Source organism: Antrostomus carolinensis, unplaced genomic scaffold (genome assembly GCF_000700745.2).
Source record: "Antrostomus carolinensis isolate BGI_N321 unplaced genomic scaffold, ASM70074v2 scaffold35218, whole genome shotgun sequence".
Classification (NCBI taxonomy): Eukaryota; Metazoa; Chordata; class Aves; order Caprimulgiformes; family Caprimulgidae; genus Antrostomus; species Antrostomus carolinensis.
Genome location: NW_010333106.1, coordinates 64,682 through 70,225, shown reverse-complemented (window position 1 = coordinate 70,225; position 5,544 = coordinate 64,682). Strand labels below are relative to the sequence as shown.

Here is a 5,544-nt window from a genome sequence, read left to right as displayed (position 1 = left end):
GAATGAAAAACTGCTATGCCCAGCTCCTTCTGTTTCCTTAAGTAGACTGTGCCTCTGACAGAGAATTTTAAAATGAAATGTTCTGTGTTGTTTGGCTCACCCCAGGTCAAGGAGTGTTTGTCTGTAACTTCTGCCAAATGGTTTGGAATCCCATAGTTTGACCCTGAAGTAGATGTTTCTTACACAGAGAAAGATGATTTTTCTGCAGGAAAAGAACTTCTGCACTTACTCATAGAGCTTCACTTGCTGAAGAGAAAGAATCAGTATCTTTGAAACAGTTATCTGGCATCAGTGGTTGTTAGGAAAATGGGATTTTCAGTGGCCACATAACTTCTGTAGGGTCTAGGATTATTTTGACTCTTGTTTTTCCCCCAATACACAAGAAACTGGGACTGAAAAGGGAGGAGATACCAAGTGTCTTGTAAAGATTACTCAGGACTGAACAGTGGCAAGAACTAGCCATTACCCAGGCTAAGTTGCACCTTAAGATGAACAGAATATTGCTCAAGGATTAGTAGCACTTCCAGAAAGGTATTAATTAGAAGTAGCTCTCAGAACTAGGTGTCATGCATTAAGTCTTGCAATACAAATGTATATATATTTTACAATATTTGGATATTGCATTAAAATATTATGGAAAATAAAATTGATACAGATCCATTTGAGGCTCAAAGTATAATTCAAGCATGACTTTGATTTTATAATTATAATTTTGGCTGTTATTGTCCATAATTTGATGGTATCCAGGTGACCGTACATGCTTACTGTCTTAAAAGCAACACTGTTTAAACAGTCTTCAAAGAAGGATTTATGGATCCTTACTGGAATCATGTAAGGATCACGAATATAAAGATCATGAATATAAACTGCTTAGAAGAGAATAAACCTCTAGGAGTCATGGAGTAACCTAATTATCCTCCTCTTACTATGCAGAGAGTAGAAGTCTGAATCTCAGTTTTTGGCTCTTGAAGTTGAAAGATCAACTCTTCATTCTTCTGCAGTTAGGATTCTGCTATTGACACCAGCAGGATGAAGCCTGGGCCAAAATGCTGCCTGCAAAACATCTTCTAAAACTCTAACAACATTAGCACTGTCCATTTGGATATGTTAGGAGCTGAAGATGGGAATGGCCCCATCACTAAAGGAGCCTGACCAGGGACTGTGGCTGTATGATATAGCAGAGAGAGGCAGGGCAGTATTACGTGTTTCTGTGTTGGTTTGTTAGTGCTGGGACATATGTGGATGAGCAATTTGCTCTCTTCAGCCTCCATCCAGGAGATCAGTGCCACTGGGCAGCACTGAAAAGTGTGGTCAGAGGAAGGTGTCACTGAGACTGAGCCTGCCTAGCAGGGGTAAGGTCAAATAACAACACAGTGTTCATTAGTACGGTGAAGAATGTGTTGTGCGTGTATGGAAGGGCAGATTAGATAAGCGAGAAGGTCTATTAGTAAGCTAATTGCTGTCAAAGAAAGGACTCTTGCGGAGAAACAGGAGTGTTCATATGAGACCAGGAAAACTTTAGCTTAACAGAACAGAAATATTATCACTTTGGTTCTTACAGCAAAACCTATTTGGACAAAATGGAGAAGGACAGAACAGGAACATGGATGAATCTGGAGGAAATGCGATAGGAGATACACGCATGAATATCCGATAGGTGCCAGGAGATACTTGAGTGGATACAGTTGGTGTCTCGGGGGATTCCAGTGCTGTCATTTCAGGCAATTTCAACTTGTAGATGAGAAAAATCATAGTAGAAACATTAAGGAAAGATGCTTACCCTTGGATGGCAAGTCAAATTGTTTCTGTATACCTTTCTGGATAAGAGAGAGAGATAAAAAGCTAATTTGGGCCTAGTAAGTGGAAATGCATCAAGTATAACAAATAAGTTGTATATAAATTATATACACTGTAGTTATGTAGAGATGCTGGAATTCCTAGACCAGACTAGGTTACTGGTCACTCCATCTCCTGCTTCCCATTTCCTTTGTGTTTCCTGCACGTGTTTCAGAGGAAGTTGTAAGCTTCACCAACGCATCTGATTTTCTCGTCATGCAATGTGGAGGGAAATTCTTTCACCCTAGCTGATTATCAGTATGCCCCATGAAGTACATAAGAATTGACAGTCCTGGTGTTTCACCCTACACATCAACATGTAATTATTGTGAACAGCTAGTACTTTACTTGTCTGACTAAATCTTATATGGTTTCCTAATTAAGATTTGATAACGTCACACAGCCAGGCATTCCAAAGACTAAATATTGCACAAAGTGGGATTTCCTGTTTGAGTTGCTCTTGTATTACCAATCTCTGCATAATTCATCATCTTGCATGATCAATTTACACAGTCACAGGTGTGTGGGAGGCGGCTGTGTAAATTGATGGCTTCACACCTGTGAAGTCAGAGGTCTTCTTGCCTTTCTTCTTTCCAAAGTTTGCATCAGCAGCAGCAGCTCTTTATTGTTTATATGGAGGTTGTGATAAAGTCAATCACTAGTTGCTGTTCTCGATCATGGTGGGGTTTTTTTATTTTCCTGAAAATTCTTCAGGTCTGCTGCTTTTTTTTTTTTTTTTTTTTTTTTGAGACAAGATGGTATTTCATGACATTAGAATGTTCCCAGCATTATTCTCTATCCTCTTCAAATACATTGGTGGGCCTCTCCTGGGTTGTTCTGTCATAAGGTGTTCACAATGATGGCTTAAGTTATTAGCTTTTTTCAGGTTGCAATGCAGAATGTACAGTGGGCATATGCATTTTGAATTGTCCTTTCTAGCTCAAAGTATTCAACTGACTGCAACTAAATAAAGTAAATGAAGGTGTTGGAAGTGGGGTGTGAACCCATTTTTCTACAGACTGAAAGGATGCATAGTTGTGGTTTAAACCATTTCACCAAGCCAGGGATCAATCATAAACCTTGGATCACCCAACAGAAACGGGTAGAAAAGCAGCTGGATCTTTACATGCTGGATCCAGCTGCCACAGAACTTCTGTGCCACCTGACTCCCTATGGGTTATGGCTTCAGGGACACACCTAGAGCAAGATGCAGATGTACACACCTTGTGGACAGCCTCTTGGGTCATACATAACTAGCCTCGTGTTCAACTAACCTTATGGAGCCAAACCAGCTCTGCTGGCCTCAGGATCAAGGAAACACACATTGCTTCTTCCTGCAGTGCCCAGTGGATATTGAGGAAAAACATCAAATTTAAATAACATAAGCAAGACTGAATTGCTATTCTTAATGCCAACTGACTATGTGGTTCCAGATCTGTAACTGGAAATGTGTATGCCTTTCATCTTAAACTCACCTACAAGAGCACATACTGACCATCGTGTTCCACTCAATCATTTGCAGTATCTGGGTGCTAAAAGCATCTGATATGTATATGAAGGAGACAATACTGATGTGTACATGAAAGGGGCACAGGTTGCCCAGATAGGTTGTGGAATCTCCCTCCCTGGAGATATTAAAAAACCATCTGGAGAAAATCCTGGTTCATGTGCTCTAGGAGTCCATGCTTGAGCAGAGTGGTTGGAGTAGATGACCTTCAGAGGTCCCTTCCAACCTCAACTATTCTGTGATTCTGTGAAAAAATCAGTCTCATAAAAACAGATACTGTAAGAGTGGAGAGTGAGACAAAAGAAGCAAAAAAAAAAAATTCTTAGTGTCTGGGGAGCCCTCAGTGAGGAACAATAGATGATTTTTAAATTACGGTTGTATTAAAGTATCAACTCAGTAATGAGTAAGCAGAAAGAACAGCAGACATTGATATGCTCAGCAGGCAGATACGCAGCAGGATCAAACAGCAGCAGAGGATATGAATAATTTTGCAGAAATCAGGAAGAATTGGAATACTAAGAACTAGAGAAAAAAATAAAGGTGAAAATAAAGAATAAAGAGCCCAAAAAGGAAAGGGAAATCTCCATTTTGTTCTTAGTGACAGCAGTGTCCTTTTAAGTGAAATCACTGTAATTACTGTGTATTCATATTTGGCTTACTGTGATTCCTAATGAATCTTGTGACTCTTACCCAGTGGAGCAGATAAAGTATAGTGGCATTTTACACTACCCCTTACCAGAATAAAGCTGATTTGGTATAGCTCAGTAGCTGTGGTGCACACAGCAACATAACACAACAAATCATGGGCCAAAAACAGTCATCTGGAAAGAAAGCAAGCATAAAAGCAAGAAACAAAAAGGATCCATAGATGGCAAGATTTTTATGTTAGAAAGGCTGAAGGAAAACTACATGGTCCTGAGATGTACAGCATTCCTTGCAAAGAGAAGCTATAAATGATGAGAAGGTTCACCCATTCTGAAAAGAGAGTAAGGGTGAACAATACCATCAGGTTCCTGGGGGATTTCTTAGCAAGAAGGATACGTGCATCAAACTTGAACTTGAAACTAAACAAAATGCAAAATGGCTAGTATGAGAAAAGTCGTAAGATAGGACATAAGCATTAAGCCCGTAATCAATCAAAGTAGAAACACAGAAACATAACATGGGACTATATTAGGGAAATAATATTCATGAAAATGATCAGGGCAGCTTTTAGATGGTGCAAGTGGATGCAAAGCTGCCTTCAGGGATCCTGCTACAAAACAAGATTTATTCCATGAGAAGGAAACCCAGTTACTTGCTATACAAAGCAAGGAAGGCGCTTGTAGCTCCAGCATAGTCTGGTGCACGAGTAATGCTGAAGAAATAAGTGAGAACTGGAGGCTTTCCAGCTGGTACTGATAGTAGAGGAGAAAGACCTGGGAGTATTAGTGCATCACAAGAGGATAATGAGCCAGCAAAATGATGCATCTCTGAAAGAAGGCAAACATAAACAAATGAGCCTCAGGTAGCCATATCTAACTGAGATAGGGAGGCATTGATGTTACTGTCTAATGCACAAGTGGGAATTCACTGGAAATATCACACTTATGGAGCCAACCACTTTCAAGAGAAATGAATTTAAGGTAGAGCAGCTATAGAAAAGGAGGGGAGAAGAGAAGGCTTCTTTCACCTAGCAAAAGGTTGAAAGATATGATTGCTGTCTACAAATAGATATTGGGCAAATACCAGCAGCACTGTTCAAATATAGGACAGCACCGTCACTGATCAAATGTGCACAAAATGACTAACCAGGGAGGTTCAGAAACAACTTTCCAATCTAGAAAAAGCCCCCTTTTGCAATCAGTTTATGAACTGGAGTAAACAATATGGCATCTGAAACAATGAGAGATTGTCCCGGATAACTCCAGAGGCTCCTTTCAGTTCCCTGTTCTGTACAAATTGCTCTGCAGCAATGGAGTGAATTGTTAGGGGAAGCAGTGCCACAGGATTGTATAGCTTCTAAAACCAAGAATTGTTTTGTCATTTAAGAGCAGTTAATTTCAACCTCCTTTTTACCTTCTTCTCACATATCTCCACTTTCTTCTGTATATTTCTCTGCTGACAGTTCACTGTTTCTGCTGTCTCCTCTGCCAGATATCCTTGCTGCCTGTATGCCATGCTGCTGGTCCCTGTGACCCATGGCCTGGCTGCTCTGTCCC

The 5,544-nt window shown here is 40.2% G+C and overlaps 1 protein-coding gene across 1 annotated transcript in view; it reads left to right on the top strand.

Moving 5' to 3' along the window:
• Positions 1–5,544, top strand: part of SYNPO2L (synaptopodin 2 like) — a 36,592-nt gene that overhangs the window by 1,102 nt on the left and 29,946 nt on the right. The window lies entirely within an intron of this gene.